The following is a 27,381-nucleotide window of genomic DNA, read 5'->3' on the forward strand; positions in this document are numbered from 1 at the left end:
TCAAAGCTGAAGTTTAACATGATATTCTGCCCAAACCAGTCTGGTCAGAACTTAAACACTTGAACATACCCTAGCCACTTGCAAAACAACAAATAGGTTGACAGATGCCAAAACCACCTACTGTTAAAGTATCATGGGAAAAATCAATGGTTAAGAATGTTTGAAACTGCGTGACGTATCAATTAAACAAGCAGAAACACTGACTTTGGTGAGTTGCGTCAAAAGAGAGAAAAAAAAATTTTGCTCAAAGGAGAATGAATTTTTTTTTTTTTTTTTTACTCAGAATAGAATAGAATATTTCACTTGGAAGGGACCTACAATGATCATCTAGTTCAACTGCCTGACTACTTTGGGGCTGACAAAAAGTTAAAGCATGTTATTAAGGGCATTGTCCAAATGTCTCAAACACTGACAGGCAGACTGTTTAGTTTTTAGTAATTAGCATTACGTAGATAAACTAAATTCTGATTCTAACAAAATTTAACAAAATCTTGAAAACCTATACAGTTGTTCTGTTATTCCTACATGAAAATAAACTGCACAAAAAGTCTAGTAGTTATTTTTTCTAGAAAAAATATTGCTAGCTTGGAAAAAAACTGAAGAATTTCACCAGTCCAGAGAGGCACTTAATCTGCCAAGAAGAGGACAGTCAGAATGCACTCTGAGCAACCTCTGAATAAATCAGTGTAAAAGATCAAAACAGACCTAGAAGGCAATTGGATACTTTGTTTACAAATAAGTTAATACTTTTTTTTTTTTAAGTGCAGAGAATTGCTTTCCTGTTCTCAATAATATTTTTCAGACCTGTGAACAGAATCAATTCAAGCAGTTTACAAGATAAAGAAAAATATTGTTTTTTCTCCAATTGCATAGGTTGGGGTTTTGACCTAACCACATTTTTATTTAGCTTTCTTTAAAATTGCTAAAAGGGTCTTTAAGGAGGATCATAAAGCTTCAGAAATGACTGCAGTGGCCAACAGAGGCTCACATTGTATGCCATATGTCATTAGTCCTCAGAAGATAATCATTCTAGCAGATTCACCTTGTTTACTTCGTGGAAGTAGCCTCACTCACTTCATGGGAAACACTGATGTTTTCTTTTTAATTAATATGTTAAACAAATAACACAAACTTTATTGGCAAGGAAGCAACATTTCCTCAACATTTGTGTCAACTCTCGCCCACCTCTCAAGATATATTTTTGTATCTGCCATCAAGAAGCAACAGCAAAATATCTGAAAATGTCAAATCCTTTTTAGTTCAACCTTGCAAAACCCAAATATGTTTAAGAATTCCCCTTTGGCTTGTTTACAGCAATGATGGAATAGAAGATCATGTTTTGTCCTCTCCATTTCTTTAGAGGAACCCTTAAAATTTCAAGTTCAGAAGTCAGAAGACATTGTGCTCATTGACCTTTTGCTATAGCATGTCATTTCAGTCTCCTGTGCAAAGAATTTCTGTTTTTTTCTGGGAAGTCTGGGGACGAAGTTTCTCTTTTAATCACAGTAGTGACTTGCAATGCCACACAAGCTAGAGTAAGTTAATGGAAAAAGTCATTACAATTTTCCTTTCACTCCCTCTGAAATACTGGGCCTCTCGAGCCAAATACAGAAGGAAATTGCCATGTGAAGATCTTCTCCAATATGAAGACCTGATTTGTGACAGTTAAGGAAATAATTATTTTTATATGTTGAGGAGAAAGCACTTTGTTAAACAGCGATTAGTTTGCTGTTATCACATAAATGAGTTATTCCTGTAAGGAACTGTACTGCACTCATCAAACCATGTTAGATAATGTTAAGTAATTAAAGAGGGAAGAACAAATCATTCCATCAGTTCTCCCTTTGCATCTTGAAACTCTCATTGTCGATGCTGCAAGTGAATTGTGGTTTGTCTGTACTAGCAGTTGCCATAAAGAATCGAAAATAGCAGCTAGTCTTATAGCAGGAAATCATGGTTCAGTGAACCAGAGAAGGCATCACACATGTCAGTGTGGATTATCAGTACACAACAGATCCCTTTTTACATACTGAGCAATGAACTTTTTATACGACTTTGACTTTTGAGACTCATAAGTTTCCAGACTAATCAAGATAGTGAAAACTACTGATACTAATTTCTAGAGGACCTTTTTTTTCCTTTAGGTTCTGGCAGAAACTACTCTGTTTGTACACAAAGTGAAGAAAAGGTTTTTAGTGTTTAGAGAATCAGATAGGCAAAGTATGAAAGTAACTGGAGAAGACAAGTAGTGGTATGTGGTATGCTGCGTGCTGTTCCCAGGCAGAAATAATTTCAGTAGCTAGGTGAAGGACATTAACAGTTTTAAAACTTTTTGTGTCTTCCATTTCAAAATGATACCAAATGAGTTTATTATCTCTAATTTGTAATAACTTGTTGCTTAAGTTCTATAACATGGAAGCCAATTTCAGTTTCAATGGTAACCCATAATTTTTCTTACTTGAGAGACTGTTTCTTGGAATTTTTAAATATCAAGAAAATGTTTTGAAGATTGTTTTTAAGCAGAATGCTGACATTTTCCTGATATGTTGGGTCCAGGCTATACTCCTTTTTTGAGATACAGGAAGCTACCCTTCTGCAGCAATGCATGAACAGGTCTCAGTTTGAACCAGTATCAAACCTCAACATTATTGAAACTAAATTGAGTCAGAATCAGAGATGATAATAAAATTTGGATGACTTTTCAAGTTCTTCTAAACATACCGTTATTTACAAATGACACAAATGAGGAAACTGGGAGTGTCACTAATAAAGTGAGAAAAACAACTTAGGCTACTTTTTTCTCTGCTAAAATGTAGATAATTGGTCTGGTTAGATAAAAAAGGTGGTCACCTGAATAAAGGTCAGATATCAATAAGGTGCAGCAGACCAGCCTAGAAAATAAATTTTTGGAACATAATGCATATGGAGGGTACTCAGCTGATGTTGATTAAAATTCTGTGGGCAACAGAATTAAATACCTTCTCTGTTCACAGAACAATTTGGTTTTTAACTGTTCTAAAAGGGAACCAAAATGGTTTGTCAATACATCTAAAGAGTTAGAAAACTCTTCGGAACAGTAGTTTGTGCCAATTGTTTAGGATTCTTCTTCACATACAATTATACATCTATTATCATATTCTACCAACACAATCACACAAGCAGTCTGATAACAGAAACAAATTTAGAATATATTTGCTTGTGCACATACATAAGAAGCACCTTATAGCCTATTAGTGTGCTTATGAAAACAGCCTTGTTATTAGAGCATAAACCCTGGAGTCAGTAGACAAAAATTCTGTTCTTTTCTTTGCCATGCACTTTTTAGTAATTGCATTACATCTTCATGTCTTGCTTTATTCACAAGTACATCACAACAATGACAATTTCGAGCTCACTGACATGGACAACCTAAAGTATTTTACAGACATTAGGGAATTTGAGAATGTAGAGAGCACTGTTATGGAGATGTAAATTACTGTTACACCATGCATATATTCTCATTTTTTACAGTATTATCTGATGCGTTGCATACTTTGAGCTAAATTCCATGTTCTAGGATATTTTTGAATGCCACACTTTCCATTATGCAGGCAGACCTAAAAAAATTATTTTCAAAGGAAATCATTTTTTTTGTTCTTTTCTAGCTATCTCATTTATATTTATAAGCAAATGGTATTTTGGGATGCATAGCTGTCCATTTTCGCCCTGCTTATAGGATCTCCTCATTCACGATGCTCAGAATGTATTATGGCTTAATCCAAAGCCCACTGAAGCCACAGGATGAGAGAGAGTGGTATCTCCAGTCTTTGTCACTGCCTTGCCACCTCAAAATCAAATATAACCAATTATAGAAAAGACTGAAAGTCTAATACATCATTCTAAAAATCAGAAGATACTGATAATTGGATGCAGATGTACTAGAAACTCTTAAATAAAAAGTTCCCACATTTAGCTATGTCAGGTTGCCTCCCCTCTTTATATTCTCTTGGGGCTGACAGTTACTGATGTTAAGTCAAACTCTACAAAAAAAGCTGAAAAGCTGATATTGGAAAGATTGACTTCATTAAATGGCATCTACATTCAACGCAGACTACTGCTTTTGCTTGAAAGAAACATACAAAGGTATCTTTGTATACTGCTGGTATTTCACTGACATTTGAAGAGACTTCTAAGGTGTACTCAGTTGGCATCTATTGTAGTAGAAGAGTTTGTTTTTCTAAGTTAAAGCAAACTAACCCTAAACTTTTCTCTGCTTAAAAAAGGAATTATGTGAAATAGATAAAAAAGTATATACACAAGGAAAAAAAAAAAATTTGGGCAGCTCCCTTCTTTCTTCAATTCCCCTTAAAAAAAAAAAAAAAAAAAAAATATATATATATATATATATTTAGAAAAGCTTGCCTAAGCATATTCTGTCTGCAAAAGTGATTGATTCTTGTCCTTGGTCAGCCTAAGATACTTCTTTTCTAACAGACAGCAATATTCTGTTATGTGACAATAGCAGCAAGAGGCTGTATCCCTCACTACCTCAGAACTTTATTTTGGCATACAAAAGGCAACAAACATTCTCCCATTCTGGCTGCAACAATTCAATTTGTGACGTGCAACCAATCTATCCCAAAGTACCTGGGCTTTCTTAGCCTCCAGATTTCTTCTCATTTTCCAAACTCCCACCACCTTCAACAGTGTGAACAGAGATTTTTCTTAGATGCAGGTCAGCTAGCTGAAAGAAAAAGATTGCTATAACTTGTACACATGCAGGTCATTGAAAATGAAAAATTCAGTCAAAGCAGTGTCAAAGGCATAACTTTTGAGTGATCTGAAAAATACCAAGCCTTCTGATCTTTCTGACAAGACTGCTCTGTGAAAACGCAGTCTTTTGTTTCTCCAAAGCGTAAAGTACAGATGATGACAGATAACACACCCCAAACAAGCATCCAAACTCTACCCCAGGAAAGGACACTTACTTAAGAATACCTTAAAAAATTTGATTGTTTAATAAAACTAACAAATATAAAGGTTTCCAGAAAGTGAAAGTAAAAGAACTTTCTGTCATCACATCACACTTTTTTTTCAGAATATTAAAGGTTTTTTACCAGACATTTTAATAATGTGTAGACTCCCTTCAGAGTTACCTTGGATGAGCTAGGGTTACTTATACCTTGAGACCAGAGAATTTAATTTCTGTAAGAATAACTTAAATGCCCTTTTCTTTGAAAGCAGATGTCAGTACGTACCTAAAGATTCAAAGAGAAGATCCATAGGAACATACAACAGTACCATTATCAAATTGGTACTGTGGATCTTTGACAGAGGCAAACATCCTAATGAGCTCATAAGAAAATTGAAAGCTCTAGGAAGACACCTACGTGGATGCTGCAAGGATCGTGAGGAAGCAAATGGGAGTCTGGATTCCTTCAAATAGTTATCCCCCCCAAATTTGTGCTGATAAATTTGCCAGGTGGAAAAATGACTAAGCAATTGCTAAGTAGCTTGTGCACCTTTGAAAGTCTGACCTGAAGCTGAAAAGAATCATAGGCATTTTCTGACTGTTGTCTGCTTATTCTTGGAGATATCAAAGTTGAAGTTAGGGTGATCATCTAATTAGGAGAGAAAACACCAAATACAGTGCATCTAGGATAATCTACTGAAATATTCTGGATAACCCCTGGTGTTACTAAGGACAGAAAGAAGTTTGCACTAATATCAGGGACTTCAACAGGCCTCACTTCAGTGTTTGAGGAGCAATATGAGTAAGGGGAAATGTTCTTGAGCAGCCTTCTTAACAGATATACCTCTGGATTGATAGATGCCAGAGGCCTTTGTCAGGGCCAAATACTCTATCTTCATCAGTTCATCACCTTTTCAAGCAGAAAATTTTGAAACTTAAATATTCAGTGCTTCCCCTAACAGCATGAACATTTTCACATAGGTTAATCTTCTCCCGTGAATGCACAAATGAAATCTCATCACCTAAATTGTCTAATGTGAGAAGGCCATTTAGAAAGACCAGATGATCATTTGTCACTGTTATATAATTTATCATAAGATCATATCTCTTTTTAATTTTTGACATAGCCTGAAGTTTGAAATTAAGCTAATTAAACACTTGCTTTCTGCTCTCCAGAACCCTGCATTTGCATTTTCAACTGATGTATTATTTTATGAATTTTATAGATTATATAAAATCCACTCTCCAAACGTGGAGAGTAAAGGGGAAAATATCTTCTAAGTTTTCATAAAACCTTGATGAAAATATTATTTTTAGTACTTTTCAAAGGAAATTTTATTTTTATTGATTATAACAAAACTGTTTCCATATATTTAAAAGTCATTTTAATACGTCAAGGGATCCTTTCATAACTGTAACCAAAGCATATTTTTGTATGCAAACAAATCAGACTTCTGTAATTTTAAGGGGTACCATATGCATTATTGTACAAGATACAAACAAAAGTATTTGTACAACTATAAATAAAATTAAAAAATATGGGATTCAAGTTCTAGAAGACTGACAGTAACATATAATACGAAGTACTGTCAATGTAATGATTGTGATTTGGTTCTGATAGGAATCTTAAACGAAGCCGGGTGCAGTAGGTTTTCTGGTGAGGAAGACTGGGAAGAAGATAAGAAGTGACTCATACCTGTTTCTGCCCTATACTTCTTATTCTGACAGCATTTTGTTTTATCAGTAATGGTGTATGGACCCAAAGACTGTTCGTAGGAGAGAAATGAGTAGCACTTCTATTTTGTTTTTCTGGTCACAATTCTATGGAAAAAACAAAACCCAGACTATCCAACTGCAGCTATTATCTTTGCTGTGTATATAAGTTATCTTTACAAAAATGTAAGGTTCTTGCATAGAAATAAATTATTTAAAAGAGGGCATGTTAATGGGCTATCATAGTTTGCTTTCTAACATCAGGGTTTCTCCATGGGTATGAAGAAAACATAATCACACATATGGTGGAACTAAAATGTACTATTTTTCTTGAATGAAATTCTCTTGTTAACTCAGCATGCACTGCATGAGATCACATATCATTTTTCAACCATCTGCACATCTCACAGTATTATGGACAGAAAATTTCTATTATTCAGCCACTAAGATTTTATGTTGGGTGACTTGTAAGTGTGGATTCATTATAATATCTTTCATCATTGGTGGTAAATTTGGCATCTCTGCAGATACTACTTGTATTTGTGTAATTTCAATTTGAAGAATAAACTTCAATTTAAGTCTGTCCTCTGCCCCTCTTGTTTCTAATACCTTACAGAACACACATTCCAGGTAATTTGGACACATAATCTTTTATATTATAGACTAAGTTAGGAATATGCATTGCTCAAATTTCAAAGTTAAAGACACTTTAAGAAACATTAAAAGTCCTTGACTGTGATTAGCTGTTTGATAAAAGAAAAACAAAATCAACCGAACAAACAAAGCCCCCCCTGCCCAAATATCATTGATGTCAAAAGATCAGAAGCCAACATGCTAATGAGCTCTTTTTATGAAATGAAATCATTGCTCTTAGTGTTCACTGACTTCTGATTAATTCATAGATAGCTTATCATGTTATAGTGCTTCACGAATTACCAAATATACGGACTGTATTAGGAATTTCAGACCATGCCTCTATTTTGGTATTGCTAACTATCAAGGGGAATCCAATCACAAGGCACTCTGTTACTATTCAATTTATGACAGCCTCTATTTTCAAATTAGAAGTCTCAATAAATACACCAACGGCAAGACATTTTTCAGAAATCTCTGACATGATATTCTTGTTTGTAAAAGATATTGTGGAGATTAAATTCATTTTAATTTCCTGAGTCCGTACAGGTCCGCTTTCTTACTTGAGATATAGCACATCATCTTTGAATATCCTGAAAATAATTAAGAACGTGATGAGTTTTACATGAAAGGTTTTTTTTAACCTGTTCCTTAGCTTTCATTATTTTAACCTGTTCCTTAATGTTCACAGCTTACCCATTTGGGAGTCACTTTTTAAAAAACATATTATGAAAATTCTGTTTAAAAAGGAATATTCCCATCTAGCTGTAGCTAAGTAATTGAACAAATTAAAATCAGGAATGGAGGGAACCGCCAAGCATTTTTTCATCAGAACTTAGCTAGTGGGTTTTGCAGTTAGCCCTGCAAAGTTCCCTTTGTTTTTTCATTGTATATGCATAAACAACATTAATGCAAAGAATAGACAGTAGTGGACTTCAAGCAGACAAACAATGTAACATCAAAAATATACAACATCAAAACAAGAGGGGGAAAAAAGCTACCTCTGCTCCACAACTCTGAGAACAATCTAATTCTTTTCTTTTCATGAGAAAAGCATACTAATGAAGCAATCAATGTTTTTTGCTCTTCTGTCATAGAACTATATTAAACTTAAATAGTTAAATGTCAGAGCCAACAGCAGAAACTGCTGGTTTCTGATAAAGCCCATAAGTCTGATAAAGGCTGATACTACTACTTTTTTTACTCCCCCCTCCCCCCTCCCCTGCCCAATATTACATACTAAGTAATGAGATAAGGGGCAATGCTTTTCTAAAATTAACCTAATTTGTAATCAAGGGAACTGTTCAGAGAGATACTGCAACCCATGAGCTGGGGAAGCGCCTGCAGTCAATACCGCATATTCTTTCCCTTGCTCTCTCTTTCTGTAAGCTGGGTACTTCTTATCAGATTTCATGTAAACTATATTTTTTTTCTGTCAAATTATTTTGGTTTGCGCTGCATACTATGGTAGAGGAAGGGATTAACAGAGCCTTGATTTGCCTGTGGCCTGCTTGATGATGTTCAAATACAGTGATTCTCAAACCAGTTTTTTGCTTGTGTGGGTGGAAGAATATTTTCTCCCTGCATAACACTACCTCTATCCTGTCAGTGACATTTTATTTGTCCTTTATTTCATGTACCTTATTTTTTTCTCACTTTCATCTGGCCAGATCAGTAGTGTTCTTTCCAAGTTTCCGTAGACTTTGGCCTCATCTGCTCACGTAAGACACTATCAGGTGTTACTCTGCAGATGTCTTCATTCTTGCTCCAGTGCTGTCCTGAGTTTGAATCTGTTTCATATATAATGCCATCTGCATCTTGGAAAAGTGCCTTTGCCACTCCTTTGCCTCTTTCATGGCTCTAGACAGACTTAATTATCAATGCATAGCAGCCACAGGTCTTTGCCTCTGTGGTAACAGATTGTGTTATTTTCATCATCTTTTAAGTGAAACTTGCCATCACTGAACTTCCTACAAAGCACAGCCGGGGTTATGCAAGCTAGTGACCCCTTTACTAGAGAGTATTATTAATTATTACATCATTTGTAATTATTATATGAAACGATAATGGCTAATTATTTGGAAACCTAATTTAGTGACCTAATACTGTCAGGAACCATACTTTTTATTATTTTTCATTAGCCAGCTAATGCACCTGGTTGTTTTAACTGCAGGCTCTACCTGCAGAAGAATGCAGGGGTAGGTGGCTGTGCAAATTCACATTTGGCTACTGGACCATTCAAATTCATCACAGTATACTGCTATCCATTCCTTAAGTATTGTGCATGAAGAATCCATGGAAAATTGTTCCACTGATTTCTAAATTTATTTTCTGCTTGGGCATTTTCCAGATAGCTTGCTTTTAATATTATGGCTTATTTTTGTAAGAGGTGGCTATGCATGGTTTTTATAAGTAGTGAAACATGGTTCTAGAGGTCTTGCAGGACAGTTAAAGATTCTGTGCATTATAAAATCCAAGGGATATCACTTGTTAACCGTTTTGTACTTTATATGATTTCTGTGTGGGTTTTCTTTCCCTTCAAGTAGATACAATCCCTGGTTCACATTAGCTTTTCAAGTAAATTTTTCCCTTTAACATTACAGTACAACATCTTTGAAGATGGTGTACTAATTATTACCCATTTCCCTATGTTCAATAGATCTTTCTTGTAGGGAATCTTCTATTCTGGCTGAGACTGAAACATTAAAATTCTGGGGCTAGAGGCATCCTAAATAGATAGTAACCAAGTCTTTATGCAGCTAATTATACTTTTGGAATATATTCCATGATTAATACTATCTTTTGAATATAACACAAATTCTATAATATAGGATTAAAAAGAAAATGTTAGAGAATATAATTTTTTCGAAAGTACTACTTTTTAAAAATGCAGTACCAACTTTAAAGAAAAAATATGTCTTTAAAATAACATTTGCATTAGTTAGGAGCTTATGTGTTAATCTAATTAAGAATTTTATTAGCATATACATTAACTTTAGCAGTATCAAATGTTTGAATGTCTAAAATACTATGAAGATATATAAGTATTTTTTAAAAAAATACATCCGTCTAATAGTTTGTGCAGAAGCTCTCTACCTGTTTGAAGGTGAAATACAGCGTGGTTACACTATTTATTGACATTTCCTTTTGTTGCTGTTACTAAAAACATTATCTTTTATTATGTTCTTCATTTCCCTGCACGACATTTTTAGTATTACTGAATACTGTTGTTTAATTGTTCCTAAGTAATAATGAAAAGATAAAATGGGGAGTAATTATCTGTATGGCAGAACAGTACTGGGAGATTTTACTCATCAATTCATCACAAAACAAATACAAGTCAATGGTGTGACACCAGATTAAAGGGAAAACTTCTCTGGGATATGTTATCCCAGAATGATGTTGAATTTAGGACACAAGAGGTAATTACTCTGGTAAACACAACACTACTGATAGATCCAGAATACTCTGTCCACTTTTGAAAACCAGATCTTGAGAAAGCTATTGGGTAGTGGAAAGAAACTGGAGGCGAGCAGAAAGGGTAATAAGAATTTTAGAAAATACAGCTGAGGAAAATATGGAGTTGAGTTTCCTTATGTGGGAAGATAAAGACACTAAGGATCAGATGAAAGACACGATGACCAGGCATCCATAATAAGTAAGCTGTGGAGCTTTTTTCGGTCGTTCTGAACAGTAGGCCAAAAAAAGCCGTAGCATTTGTAGAATCAACTTGACTAATGCTTTGCTTTACAAGAGCATGTACTACTTTCTGCAGTTTTCGTATTTAATTGATCTCATTTGGGGATGAAATTATGTATCAGAAATGAGGATAAAGTTGAAACTAAATATGACTTTGAACTACACTAAAATCTGAACTTATATTTATAATACAGTCTGCTGGTAATGTTGCACTACTATAAATTTCTGTGTTGTTGCCGTGATATATAAACATTCAGGTACCTGAAGAATGTGCTTTAAATTCATGTTTATACTAATTTGCCTACCCTCTGGTGTTTAATAATGCAGCAACCCTTGCTTAGCATTAGTAAAATAATTTAAGTAAGTGTTTTGCAATGTTCCATGAAGTGCATTAAAGCAATAATACATCCTAAGTACTTAAAAAAAGGAAACCAATAATACGGTGATACAGCTAAAAGCTCCATTAAATGAATGTAGAAGTAGCAGCCATCATAGATGGCTTGCTTTAATGTTTTTAAATTAAAGTTCCACTAGCTGATAGGTTTGAAAACTATCTTTCTCTGAAAAACAAATGATCATGACTGAAACCAGTAAAACCACAAAACTGCAAATCATTCATCATGAAAATTCAGTGATTTTCTTTTTTAAATATACAACTGAAGTGATGTAGCGGGTTACATGCATATTAAACCAGTATTCAGTAACAAATAATGAGTACATTGATCTGTCATAATGCTGGATATGGAGATAAAATAGTTTTGCCATCAAAACCCACGGCAACCTGATTCATCATCACTGCTACTGTGGATTTAAAAGAGCACTAGGATATCATGAACGTGGTGGTACAATTAGAAGTTTCCTATGGCTAAATTTTTATATTTAGGAGAAAGGACTAATGTATTTCAAAATGGACAAATAATGGCACAGTCCAAAGTTAGACCTTGTAGTCTTGAATCTCAAAGAATATGTAGGTTCCTAACTTAATTGGATTTCAGATCAGCAGGGACTGATGTAGAAAAGACATCTTTCCTTCTGCGCAAGCCAGCCTCAAGAATTTGAAAGGAGATCAAATTAGTCCTTAGACCTGTATCATCAATACACTTGAATTCAAGTAAAATTCCTATTAGCATTGGCAGCTTTTAATGCATTTCCATACATTAAACATTCACCATTAAACAAACTCGGTAGTTCAGCCAGAAAATTGGTGGATTCATTACTCTTTCCAGTTATATAATCACAATTAATAAGCAGTGACCATTTTTTTCTCTATCCTGTGTTCAGTAACGCTCTCTCCTCAGCACCAGTGCTTAAAATGAAACAAAACAAAGCAATCACTATATGTATGAGAAGTAGTAATGTCTTTATATTTTCTATGGTCTATTGGAACTGCCCTCTTTCTTATTAACACACATTTGCATGATATGGGTACACATACTTGGTAATCTACAATTCTAATATGAATAAGTCATTACTTTATAACACTGTTTGTGTTATACAAGAAGCCCTACATATACCATTATATAGAGAAACCCAAAAGAACTGTGTGAGTACATTAAGGGAAAGAAAAGCCTGGAACAGGAAGTGAGCACAGAAGGAAGAAAGGCCAAAAGTAGAAATAGCTTAACTGAAGAATAGAATGAAGGAGTTAATGAAAGGAATAATAAAGAAAGTGGATTACCTGGAATGCAATAGTTTAAGAAAGAAAGAAATGAGAATAGCATGCAGGAGAGAGCATGAAGTTATGGAAAACATTAAGTAGTAATGTAAGACCCAGAGTATGATGCTCAAGATACAGAAAGTTAACACACCTTTCCAGAAGATGCATAATGAGAATATATTTAAAAAAAACCCCAAAGTTATTTTAGCAGAAGAATTTTCGTTGTGAGCAGTGTCAAACATAAGAAGCAGCATGGGATACAAAGAAAAGAACCAAACAAAAATGGATATTGTGAAAGAATAAATAAATTAATCTGTGAAGATTAAAAAAAAAAAAAAGAGAAAATTAATGAGGAAAACAAATAGGAAGAAGTATAGATTGTTCAAGAACTTAGGCAGTCCTTTCAGATACAGTTCAAGCCAGAGAGTAACATGCAATGGAGGCATTTGTATTTTTAATTTACAGACACATTCTCCTTCAAAAATGGATTCACTGATAATGGGAGAGGGGACACCATGAGAACCACTACAATACTTTAGTAACACTGGATGCCATAAGGATGTATGAATGTCATACATACAATGTCAAATGGTCACTGACACATAGAGTAATTGAGATACACTTAAATATAGTTTCCAGGCATTTTTATAAGGTCAATTTACCTTTTCTACCATCCTACAAAAACCCCTGGCTATTATTTATTCTCACTTTGTACTCAAAGTATGAAACAAGTATGTATTTTATAATGCTAAGCACTAACTTCATAGGCAACCCAATCACACACTAACAAAATTACAAAGTACAAAGAAAGGAAATAAGCAGTAAGACCAAAAGAAACGTGGGGTTTTTTTTATGAACTACAGACTGCCAAAGAATCGGATTGTATTGCTGCTGGATACTGATTTTTAAATTGTTTGTCAATGAATCAGTTGAACCTTTAACCTTTGTTTCTATGTAGAAATTGTATAAAGGGAAAAATGTGTGAGTTTCCAAAGGAAGAATCTGAATAAACAATTAACTATATTGTCAAACAGATTTAACATTACCACATAGAATGGTTCTTGTTATCTCTTGCCAAAAGATGGAGCTTCATATAAGAATCATATTCCCTCCAGTTTTTCTCACTACGTTGGTATTTTCCTTTTGGAAAGAAATAACTACTTCTAAATTAAGTTTATTTTCTCAAATACAGTGAAATTGATGTTTTCATTTTAGAAACATTAATTATGCAAAGGGGGGAAATTTTGAGACCCTTATCACAGAAATTCATTCTTTAAATACATTCTTGTCAAAATCAGCATAATCTGCAAATGCAAAGAGGACAAAAGACAACAAAAGGTGGTATTATTCTAGGATGTTGATACAGAAGCTTTCCAAATTTGAAATTCAATCACATAGGTACAAAGGATTATGAAACATCTGATCCTGAGTATTTGACTGAAGAATTATGTAGCAAGGACCAGGTCATACTACTTTTGCCTCAAATTGTTACTTTCACAAATGTATGCATTGCACCACTGTAACTCCCGTCAATTCTCTTAAAATTCCAATTGAAAGGCAACTTGCATGATTTTCTTAATTAGCACAGGAACCTACTTCAAATTATGCTGTTCCACATCTTATATTCTGCTTATACAAGCATCGTATCATAAATATACAAAATGCGACATTTTTCTGATGAGCAACCAAGAAATAATAATTTAAGCATTTTTTAAAATTATTGCTGTCAGAATTTTGACGAGACTATTCCTATGAAACAGCTGCTGTTATATGACTGTGAAGTAGGCTATTTATCTAGAAAAACAGTGAATAAACTATCACTTTAAGCTGGTTTTAGTGTTAGCTAAGCTTGAAGCATATTTTATTTGTACCATATTTTAATGCTGGATTAACTAGAAACAACTCCTATTTCTTGTATCCTGTTTCTCCCTAATTATACGTGTCTTGTATTTAATTACAGAAAGAGTGCTAATGACATCATCCTGCATTATATTAGACACAACAAATTCTGCCTTGTGTTTCAGAGTGATATCTAACCAACTAGTAAAGAGTTGCTTAGATGTTCCATCTCAAGCAACCTAGGTTCACCAACGCCTTTCTATTCTTTCTTTGGGTAAACCGCGGAGTTACTGTTTCCTGTCAAAGTGTTATTTTAATTACTCAATAATTATGATGACTTTATTCATATTACCAAAAAGCTACAGGAACATAAAGCAGAAAAAAAAAAAAGTATAAGATTTTTGTTTCACCAAATCCATTGAATCCCCCTCTACAACATTCACATGACATCCATCCCCACCACCAAATAAACCAACCCCTCCGCCCCAAAAAAACCCAGAAAGCCTTGTTCAGAATATAATTGTCAGACTCATTGAAACAGATGAAAGAAAACTTTCTTGAGAACCACAGACCAGGACAGTAATAGACACATTGTTGATCAGTTAACAGTAGCTCAGCCATACTCAAATAATAGACATACATCTGAGTCTGCATTCCTAGTAAATTTTACCATGTTCCTACACATGCAATGCTTTTTATATTTCAGAGGAAGAACCCTCTTATCTCACCCCTCTCTCAGTAAAGGCAGCCAGTGGGCTCGGTGTCCTAAGAAGCCTGGATCTGGCATGCAACTTCCCACTGTGCTAACTCCAATATGGGAGACTTCATCAACATTAATTGTTTCTATTCAGTAACACGGCAATAGCGTTCAAATTCTTCTGATATTTTCAGTTAAAAATGGGTTTCTTTCCATAAAGTTTAATGAGTTGGTGTTAACTGTTAAAGTGTTACTGTAATGCCCCCAGAATTATCTTCATTCAGATGGCTGGAAAAATATCCTTTGTATAATAAGTATTTTTGTATGATATAATATTTATAGATGGCTTATTATGAATACTTCTTCTATGAAATTTTGTGTGAATATTAGGTTACTACTAAAATGCAAACTTTAGGAAAAATACAACTCTCAAATTCAAGCACATAAGTCATGTAAACTCAAGAGAAAGGTTTACTTTTATGTCTTTTGGCCTGATAGTTCCTTGTGACAGTGAGATCTCAGTGTCAGTACCCACATTCAAAGACAAAGCTTTCTAATAGTTCAAATTGAGTAAGAATGAGAACATGGTCTAGGTTTGTAATGAAGCAACAAAATCAAAATACTAGTCTCAACCCAGAAGAAACAGAAACATTTTTCAATGCTTCAGCCTACAGATACAAGCTTTGCAAGGCTAACAAGAATACTCTGCTAAAATAGATAGTTTTATTTAAAATAGCTTAATTGAATTATCTTGAAAGTGTTTAAGAACATCTTCTAGAGTAAGCAGTAGTCACATGAATTCTAAAAGAAAACTTACAACAATCATTGAGCAAAGTGTCTGAAAACAGTGAAGGAGGACCCAGCAAATCACTGCAAATGTATACCTCCAGTAAAGAAATCGAAATATTCACCTCCACAGAAAATAGGTAAAAATAACCCATTCCACTGTGGTTAAAGAAATCAGAAAGGGACATTCAATAATTAGGGTATCTTTCAAAAAGTGGAATTAATCTCTAAATGAAGAAAACAGAAAAGAAAAACTCTGGCCTGTTAAATGGAAGCAGGGAACCCAATGAAGATCTATCTTAAATTAAAGTCCTGGTAAAAGAAGCTACAGAGCAAATTCAGCAGAATTTTGAAGAGTAATCTCCAACTCTAGACAGTATTTTACCCAGGAGTTCTAAAAGAATTCAAGCATGAAACAGTTGAATTATTCACTGCAATTTAACTCAAAACTGTCTCAATAACAGACAAAGATACTTCAGTGCCAGGGGCAAATATGACACCAATTTTCCACAAAGACAACTGTGGTAGAGATATGGAAAATTACAGCAAATAAGCCTGGCTTCCTTATCACGCAAACTAGCAGAATTTGTAATAAAAAACCCCATGTATTTTAAAGACACGTGAATAAATAAGATATCTTTAATGAGTCAACACAGCTTTTGTTAAGAAAAGTCACACTTTCTTTGAAAAAGTCAGCATGTATGCAGAGAAAAAAGATTGACTGATATCCCACACTCCAAAAGACCTTGTCCAGCAAAGTCTCTAATACTTGGAAATATTGATAGCTGTCAGCAGTTATTGAAAAATATGGCTTTGGGGAAAGTAGGTCTTTTGAGTAGAGAAAAAAAATTAATGTTTTATGAAAAATACTAGTTTAGAAGACAACATGTCAATACATGATACACAAAGGCAGTATATATGTATATAATATACATGCACTGCATTATTTTTGCATATAATCACAAGAGATGTTAAAAAAAAAAGGGAGCAACTTCAACCCAGCATTTCTTTATATACATATATGGGAACATATATATATTTCTGTATATTGTTTTAAATTGTAATTTATGTAGAATTTGTCAAATCTAATCTCACACTGATTTCTTCATAAATCATAACTTCAACCTCAGTCAGCTACAGAGTGCTTTTAAACAAAACCAAGCTGCTCTTATCCAAAAAACAGTATTTAAAGGAAACTGAAAATATCTTGCAATCATTCAAAAACAAAAAGGAAAATTTATGGCCAAGCTCCAGAACTTAGGCATAGACATCTTTGACTGTGATTATTTTTATGAAAGTAGTTTCTGCACCAGTTAGGTTCAGATCCTCCTTTCTTCACTTACCACATGCCCAGAGCCAGGTTTGGGTCCTTTCCTTGGTCCCGTGGGCTTTGGCAGCTTCATTTTTCAGACAAACCAGCTCACTGACAGCCATGAGCATAATCAGCTCTGGATCCTGCTCTCCGTGTGGCAGACTATTTTTTTCACCTACATTTAAAAAAACATACGTGCCCATAGTGAGGTGCATTGGTTAATACTGGATGTAGCCAACACTGCTCCCCAATGCTATCAGTTGCTTTGCTGACAAGTTTACAGTCATTGTATTTAAACTCTCCTCACTCTTCAGAAATTGCTATTACTACAAACAGAGGGTCTACCGTTTTGTTTGGCAAGGCCTTTATATTTGTTTGCTAAACTCTGAACAAGACTATAAGAACATGGCACGTAACAAAAGTGAGACTTTTCTGCTGGTCTGAAAGCCTGTCAGACAATTTCCAGCGGAGTTGTGAGCAGGCTGCTTCTCAGGTTTGCTACACTTCTATGCAAACTCAAGACACCTGCTTGATCTTTTAAAACTAAACTTTAATCTGTACGGGGAAATGGCAGGCCCAGAGGGGATTCCTGGCAGCTGCTCACTGACCTGTTGGCTGGGACCAGCTGGGAAAGACAATCACAAGAAAACAAAATGAAACTGGATATTGTCTAAAACCACAACACAACAAAACCAGACAAACCTTAAAAATACGGAGGATAGTATCCACGGTCCTTTTGAGATTCCATTTCTTCCAGTTGTAGTGCTGACCTGGAAATACACTTGTATTTCGCTCAAATGAGAAAAATTGTGTACCTACACATTAGATGCACACACAGTCCTCCCCCTCCCCATTTCAAGACTGACTTTTTGCTTTTCCTCCAGAGCCTTGCCATATACCAGTAAGGCATTCAGGTTACAGAGGGCTGAATTAGGCTGGAGGCAACAGAAATTGCAACACAGAAATGATAGATCATTTCCATTTTTTCCTAACAATAAAAGGAATGGAATATTTCATTAACGTTAGTTTCTTGCTGATTATAAACCTTTGGAAACTGTTACAACATGTTTATGTTTGTATTTAAATCTATTTCAAATAAATATATAGTTGTATATGAAAGGCAATTTAAATACATATAATGATAAAATTAAGTTCCATTAATGTACTATTCTTTATTTTCTACAATAACAATTCACTGAGATTGTTATCCCTTTCATCTTAATTAGGTAATGTATTTTCCTCAATAAAACTCTTTGGGAAAAAAATAGTAGGTTTCTTCTATGCAATTTGCAGACATAGTTAATCTACGTAGCAGTTATGATGCATATTTTCCCCCACCACTTCCCTTAGTATTTTATTATTGTGCCATACAATCCTCATTTTACATGTGAAATATACCACTGCAATTTCATTTGCCTCAGCAAATATTTGCTCTTTATTCCCAATAACTAGTAAACAAATGGCTGGCCAGAAAACAAAGGGAAGACTGAAGTGTGCTAGTTCTTGAGAATTTCTTTGACCTACTCCCTCTTCCTTACAGCTGATGTGTGCTAAAGTCTGAGGAACTTCAATGCTATCGTGACAAGGTTGAAATATTTATGGTACCAGAAAAAGTAAGACGACTCCAAAAATGCAGAAGTTATTTGTACGTGATCTGTTTCATGCAAGCACACAAACAGGGTTCAGAAGGGCAGCTTACAAAACCAAATTAGAAAATAAGTAATGCAAAAGCATCTTGGAAACTCACTTGTCTGTGGCCTCTTGCTTCTTCCGACACTGCTCGTTTTACGTACATTGCTCTTGCAACAGGGTTACTCGGGCTTTTATTAAGTGTTGTGTTTATTTCTTGCTCTTTCCCACAAGCGCAGTGGTACTTGCAAATGCGTGAAACTTTGGAGGGGTGGATGCAAACTAAAGGCGAGGAAGGGGCTGGCTGCAGCGCTGTCACTGCTGGCACGGCTGCAGTGCCATTCAGTGCCTGGTGGTCCGCCCCTCCTCGCCTGATCTTAATTCACTTTCAGAGACTGTGGTTTCTCCAGTGATGAACTGAGTGCTCCCAGGAGAGGAGCCAGCAATTCCAATGCCAAGACAGGTCAGGCTTTATAAGCACATCTCTGGAGCTAGTACAAAAAGTTAAAGAACAGTACATTCCAGTTTCTATCCAAGTCATTTGCTAAACTGCCTTTTGAATTTTTTTGGCCTTTTTATAAAGCAAGGTCTTGGCAACAGCTTTCCGCAATTGGAGGCTCTTTACTAAATAGCAGATGGACTATAAATTAGGTCCTTTATTTTCCAAATAGTGATAGGGTGTCACCTATGTAATCTTTCGAAACTCCTGTTCGGCTGCATAAATAATACATTATTCTTCAGAAGGATTTTGTGTTATGAAAATTAAGACTTGGACGTAATGAAAGCTAATTTAAACAATCCAAACAGAAGCAAAGAGTTAAGAGACAACCAGACAGGGTATACAGAAAAGTTTTACGCCTAGAAACACCATTCATACAGCAAAGTTTCAGTAGTGTATCTTCATAGAGCATGGAAGATCTCTGACACGACAGTGGCAAAACCAAATTTCATTTATCTATTTGAAAGCAATATTTGAATTTAAAACACATGCCTCCTAGAATAATTAGGATTAAGATCAAGTTTAAATCAAAAGAATATGAAATGCTTGGTATAAATGACATACGACTGGAGTAAAAGTTGGATAGGACTAGATGATTTATAATGTTTTGGTTCAGTGACCTAGGTTCAAAGTCAGCCAAGGCTAAAATCAAAGTAGGTTTTTTGGTCTGAATAATATAAATCTTATGTGAAAAGATTTACATTCTGAATGCTATCTAAGCAATTAATCCAGAGGGAATTATTTATAATTGCTAATGAGTTAGACAACTACAAATGATATAGAATGGAATTATATATCAGTTCTCTTCTAAAATCTTGTGGGCTAATGTAATTGCGTTCCATTAGTATAAATCCCTTTACAATGAAGATTAAAATAAATGAGACTGAAACTTCCTTGACTTTTGTTTCCACTACTGCTATAATGTATGCTTTAAACCCATCCACTAACAGGATGATGCTATCCAGTTGAGAGACTGACAGAGCTCACAGACTGTTATCAAAGTTCATGCTCTTTTCAACATTGGTTATTAACTTCTATTTCTTCTAACATTTACTTCTCTTATTTATTTTTTAATTCAAAAAAATGGAAGCAAAATTCTACTTTGTTTGGTCTCTCCCACTCCATTATATAGAACTCTAAATACGATAAGTAACTTCCACTTGTCCATGGATATAAAAGTTTCATTTCCATTTTTGTATTTCCTGAAGATAAAACATTTTACCAACAACAACAAAAAAAACACATTATAACAGTTTATTTGGAGTTATTTTGCTTTTTTCTTCATTGGGAGATCAAAGAATTTTCAGAAAATAATATAGGCAGAATGTGAGTTTTGGGTGGGAGACTCACTGCCATTAAATCTCTCTCCTGTATTGAGGGAGACCTCTTTTCCACAACTACTTAAAGACACCTATGTTTAATTTTAAGATTCACAGAGAATGATAAATGCTTCCTTATATTCTTTTTGATAAACATCAGGTTCATCTGGAAAATTGTCAAGTTTTAGAATGTTTATTGTAATGCAGGGCAATGTAAGATCATCTTTAGCCATAGCACTTGGGTATAGGTTTTGGTATATAGGTATATGGATAATTTACAGCAAGTAATGTGACTATGACTACACTGAAAACTAGATCAAACAAACTTCCATTATCCATAGAAGGACAACATTGATATTTCTAAGTTCTCCTGTTGTTTTCCATACACTTGGCCATCCTAGACTCCAGCTGTAGAAATTTCTTGTCAGACTTTCCTTACTCCCTTCACCTCTTTGGTCTCCTTTCCTTTGTGACAGCTGTACCCTTCTCAGAAGTTTGCTAAGGGAGAAGATTCTCTCCACAGTTACTATAGGCAAGAAAAGGACAACTTGTGAAAGAAGTGATTTACTTAGCTTTTAGAGCATTATCTTAAAACATGTGTCTAATATATGCAGTATCTTGCATTTCACAGCTTATTTTACATGTGTAATATCTATCAAGAATAGCAAGCTGAGACAGCGCAAGAGATCTTCCTCTGTGATTTACATCTACAGAACACAATCCTAATAATAATAAAAGTGCATCACATAGTTCCAGTTCTGAAATATGATTTCCATGAGACAAAGTGTTTAATCTAGATTACCTGTCAAGCAGAGATAGCATGAAGATAAGAATTCCTCCATGGACCACAAAAGATGACACACATGGAGTATCCAACAGATTTAAATAAGAAGTCTAGTGGAGACAGGTGAAAGCTCCTTATAAACTTATTAAAAGGCTTCAAGCGGAAAAGGCTTTTATAGTTTTCCCATAGGAACACAAAAGCCATATGTAAACCTGGGACTTGGTTTATGCTTTCACCTCACACCCACCATCCTCTTTCCAGTTGGACAGAAGAATGGGGATCTTTCAAAGAACACCGCTGTTTTCCTTTAAGTCCACACAAAACTTCATACTGTCGCAGTTCCTAGAAGGACGCAAAGGTAGATATAGGCAACTATTATTATAGTATTGACCACAATATAAAATTTAACTTAAAGAACTGTTTGGATCAGTAATATTCTTTACTGAAAAAAAAAAAAAATCCATACAAACTATTACCAGAGAAAATGTATAGTGTGGAATATTTTCACAGAGATTTCAATTAACAGCAACAAGAATTAATACATTAGTTTTGCAGCTCTTGGAAAGTTTGTTGAACGAGAAATTATTTATCCTGGTAAACGGAAGTCTCCTTTTGAGACAAGGCTTCTGAATTTTCCACAGTTCAAAAGATTTGTGTTTTGTATAATGAAATGACCCTATTAATCTATGTAATGTTGAAAGACTTTACTATTGGTTTATGTAGAATAACTCTTCCATATCAAGAGTGGTAAGAACTTGATTCACATGCTGCTACTCATAAAGAAAGGGCTTAATATTTTCTCTTTCAAAAATGTGTAGAATTTCCTTAGGATGATGGAACACTCAGCAGTGATGTAGTCAAGCAGTTTTTTGTGCTAGAAAAGGTTGAAAGTATAAACTAGTCCCCTATGCAGAATTTGTCCAGTTACAGATGCTCCTAATAAGTTTAGGAAAATGGCAATGAAAGGGACCTTCACTGTAACTCGGAGATATCAAAAGCCAGGAGTAGCTCACAGGTAATAGTTATGTTCACTGGGACAGAAGGATAGCCCATTCAGTATGCTCTGGCCACATGATAGATTACTAAGAGAGAAATTAAACCCTGGATAGATTAAGGACCTTGAACTGTGATCTATGTACTCTTAGTGGTTTTCTGATGTACTGAGGAAAGGCTATGGAAACCTCGGATTCCAATATTTTTTAATCTATTTAATTAGAAAATTCCACGTGCATACAAAAATTGATCCCTTGCATTTAACTATGGTATTATACTGCCTACTTTCCTGAAAAAGGAGGCAGATGCCATGAAGATACTCTCATACAAGGCATACTGTTACTCCAAAGAAAACAGAAATAGAAAACTCCTTTTGGAAAACTGGCTGAGAAGTTCAGAAGAAGGTCAAAGCCAACAACTGTACAAACTAAGCTGAAGTATCGCTGTATTAATTAGCAGTCTAATATGCAGACTAATTCTGAGGGAGAGACAACTAAGGAGGTCAAATAAAAAACCCAATAACCACTATTAGTAGATCATTGATTTGTTTGTCCAATTAATTTTAAACCTAACAAATTACTGTCTGCTACGTGACAGATCTCTGACAAATTAACAATACAGAGTGAATGTAAGTATTTACACAGACTGGATACCAATAAAACAGGCTGTCAAAGTATGTGGTTTTAGATTTGTTTAATTGGAATTTCAACAAAATTCAATTCAAAAATAAGGTCAAAATAAACTAGTTCTGTTTATTGATACAAATTCCTTGTCGGTTCAGGAAGATATTGAAGCAATTTATTTCAATCTAAAATTGTGATTCATTGCTAGATATTTAATTAAGTTTATTTGCTAGAAGCTTTACAAATACTTAAATTTTCATGTGAGTAATATTGACACCACCAGGATTCTTTTGTGTATAGGAAGCAAGAAATGTGGTCCACAAATTCATCTTAGTTAAATCATTGTTAATCCCAAATAACTTCTATCATCTATTCCAGATTTGTTAAAATGTAAATGGGATCAAAATCTGGCCTTGCAATGTAATTACTCAAATAAAATTGTCATCTAAGACATTTATTCAATGCAAATATCCCCCATTATCATGTAAACTAAGTTATAATTATGCATCTAGTGCTATATGTAACTACAAAGTTAACAGCAGGCAATAAATTTGTCCAAAAATCTTATGTGACAGAACAGATACTGCAATAGATGGAAGGCAGCAGACAGTTCAGTATGACATACTTATGAAAGTAATGGATTTTACCATGAAATTTTTGGACTTCCTACATGTACGACATATTTTAAACCTTGGTGTTACACAAAGGAGAGAAATGACTTTGTTTTTGTCAAATGCATGGAATAGACTATGCCTTCAGTCCACAGATGACTCTTTAAAAGGTTTTAGTTGCTTTAGATCGTTAAGGAATTTTCCAGCTATCAGCTTAGCTATTCTGCTAAGCTGCAGAAGTACACCAAAACATGCAAAACCGGGTGCATAAACAGAGAATAGAGAGACCAGAAATAAGATGATGCCTGGGTGTCATGAAGAAGATGAGTCAAAAGGCAATACCACCAAATACAACAGCTGATAGATCAAGCCAAAGCATGAAGTATATCGTCTTAACATACATAAAACAACAAATAAAGGAAAAAAAAAATTGTTGTGGTCAGAATAGCAATAGCTGCAAAGTCAACGTGCACAAGAGACAAACAGACCAAACAGCAGACAGACAGCGAGACACAAATAAATGTTAAACTATAAACATTTCTCCATGACCGAGGAAGAGAACCAAGCAGAGGCAAGATCTGAAGGAACTGTGTTCCTTTCTGTATTCCAGTTATGAATGGCACAGACAACACAAGAGTGAACGCTTTTGGTTAAAACATATGGAAACGTCAAGTCTCATAATACCTCAGACAATCAATTTATCCTATAGAGAAAAAAAAGGTTATGCAGAATATCATACCCATAGCAGATAACGCACTGTGCTAACTGTGCATGTAAGAGATTAGCGTGATATTTCTCAGGGACTGCAACATATGGCATGTCCTGTTTAAAGGCAGCTTGTACAATTCAGCTAGCTCAGCACCACTGTAATGCCTGGAAAAGATCAAAAAACTTCAGAAAGTGCTTTCAGGAAGCACTTTGCAATAGGTGACAGCACACAGCCAACTGAACAACAGTGCAGCCAGAACACTGATTTATCTTGCCCTTTTCCTTGCTCAGGAACCAAACAGCTACAGTAGTGAAATAGTACGCCAGTCACAGAAAAGTTTAAGCAAAACAATAGTTATCTTTTGGATTTACCTTTCTTCCTTTGGGAATCCTATACTATCCTACTAGTCTACTATTTCTATTCTACTATTCCTGCACATCAAAGATATTTCCAAAATCTAGAAAATGAGAACTTAGTTCCCATCCTTAGTTAGGTGGGACCGAAGTAAATCTAAAAGGTGAAAAACCTCCATCCCTCATTAGGCCCAGACGTCCAGAGAGCATCGAGACCTGCAATGCTGCGGCGACTCTGTGCTGTGAGGGATCCATCTCCCCAAATTCACTGTAACCCCAAATAGTGAACTAAAAGCTGAAGTGACCTACATACATATGTAGGTTACTGTACTTAGATGTTTACACAAAGTATATTTAGTTATATACAGATTATCTATTCCACACAGTAAAAAAAATTACGAAAACAAGCCTGTTGCAGCTAATGTATTGAGGTGAGTCACCAAAAGAAAGTGGGAGAGTTTTATTCCCATTGAGGCAAATTAAGCTGAGGTTGAGATTAATTAAGCAGGAAAGTACAGCACATGACACCTAGTCTAATAAAGACATTTGCATATTTAAAGAAAGTGAAACAATATCTGTTTTAATTAAGTAGGCTGCTCCTTCAGGTTAATGCATTCAGGGGAAAAATTAAATCTGTCTAGAATCCCTGGAAGAAATGGAGATTGGTTGTAGGAAATTGGCCTCCTGAAATGTGATTAATGGACTCGGATGATGGGGACTGACTCCTGCTAAACCATCAGGACTTGCTAGGAGACAGGTGCTGACATTTGGAGCGGGGGTTTTGCGTTCTCTAGGCAAAAAGCAATGCTTTCTATGTGAGGCCCCCCTGCAACTACAAATCAGTTCTCAAGTGTCACCTGTATACAGAGGCTTTTCTCTAGCTATCTAGCTATGGGGATGTCAAAGTATTTGACATCTAATTTGCTCCAACAGCCTAAGAGTTTCGCATTTCCTCGGCTTTCTTGTATACGTCAGAATGAAATGCTTATGCAGCATTTTACAAGGCATCTTACCAAAAGGATGGGTATTTATTGCTGCTGTGCAGGTTAGGACTGCCCACTATCTGTTTGGTAGATCTTTTTCTCTCATTCAGTGCCAGTGATCAGCAGAGGCAATTAAAAGTACATTCTACATTTCCATAACTGCTGATTAAAGGTGTCAGTTTCTAATGCGTTCTCTTTGTAAATGCTTTAAATCCTGTGACTTACTCATGTGAGTCCGAGAGTAGTGAGAAGAAACCTGCTAAAGTGATCAGAAACCACTCTCGGGTGTTTTGAGGCAAAGAGCCAAAGTTCCTTTATGCTCTAGCAGAAACCAATAAAAAGCAAGAACAGAAAGCTGCTTTTCTACACCGAGCTGTCCTCATGTGGAGCATCACAACAGCCTGCAGAAAGAGTGCCAGTCAGAAGGAAAGGGGAAAAAGAAGTTTTAAGCTGAGATTTCCAGAGAAAAGAGGTGAAGGTAAAGGGAAGCTCCAGCAAGATCAAGAGGGAATGAAATGCCTGTACTGTACACACAAATTTATGCGGTTTCCATGTTTTCAAAGAAGCAATTTGATGCCATTTCACTTCATGTCTAGCATATTATGTAAAAATTTTCTGCAGAAAACTGGCATTTCCATGATATGTATCACGTATAATCTGACCAAGGAATAAAGCAGAAGTCTATATCGCCAAATAGCACTGAAGACATCACTGTAAGGCACATTGATTTTTCTAGTGAAAAGAGTTCTGGATGTCAAAGCTTTGTAAACTGAACTTACAGATATCAACAGCTCTGCAGATTTCTGCTTGACCCTTCAAAGGACAACCGCAAAGCAACGTGTACAAAAGCCTAACTTACTAGTATCTAGAACAGGAAAAGTTACCACGAGGGATAAATATAAGGGCTGGATAAATCAATATTAAATCCAAGCTAATTAAGTGATTCACGCTTGATAGACGTGCAGCTTCCTATTTTTTATTGCCTAGCATTGTTCAGGATGCATCTCACAGTTAAAAACATAACTGTTGTACAATAAAAATTGCCAAAGCTACTAACCAATAATATAAATGAAAACTTTTACTCCTAGCATTTCCCATTATAGTAATACATTCAGTGTACGGTCAACATACTTCAGATGCTTAAGTTTTCCAGTAATTTACAATCATTACGTCTTTGCTTTTTGTAAGTCAATCCACTTAGTCAAAAAAGGATTTAAAAAAAAAAAAATTCTCACATAACACAGCCCACAGCCTATGTTCTTCCAAAGTATTTGCACTGAAAATAAACAGGCAATAATGAGATCAGTTATAACAGTCCGTACATTGTTTCTGTCTGGTAAAAAATGAGAAATTAACATTTTCCTTCAAAATCAGACAAAAATACTGTAAGTTGTTTGCACTGATTTCCAAGAAAACCTGGTATTCTTCTTTCAGAGTGTAATCATACTACACAGGGTCCATGAAAGCTAGAAGTTGTAGTCCTGTGTTTCTTTTATGCTCACACTGCCACATTTTGCTAGATACTTTGATTTTTCATGTAATGAGAAAAATTTAAGGGACTCTTTAGAAGTTCAGTTAATATGGAGAACTA

At 35.1% G+C, this 27,381-nt stretch overlaps 1 long non-coding RNA gene across 1 annotated transcript; it reads right to left on the reverse strand.

Annotated features, from left to right (window-relative positions):
• Positions 1-16,206: 16,206 nt before the first annotated feature.
• On the reverse strand, positions 16,207-19,317 carry LOC115333817. The gene is made up of 4 exons (XR_003920926.1): positions 19,035-19,317; positions 17,990-18,068; positions 17,319-17,462; positions 16,207-16,369 (listed from the first exon to the last, which is right to left on the reverse strand). It is a non-coding gene; the product is annotated as an uncharacterized LOC115333817 (long non-coding RNA).
• Between the last annotated feature and the right edge of the window lie 8,064 nt (positions 19,318-27,381).

This window comes from Aquila chrysaetos, chromosome 21 (assembly GCF_900496995.4).
Source record: "Aquila chrysaetos chrysaetos chromosome 21, bAquChr1.4, whole genome shotgun sequence".
Taxonomy (NCBI): domain Eukaryota; kingdom Metazoa; phylum Chordata; class Aves; order Accipitriformes; family Accipitridae; genus Aquila; species Aquila chrysaetos.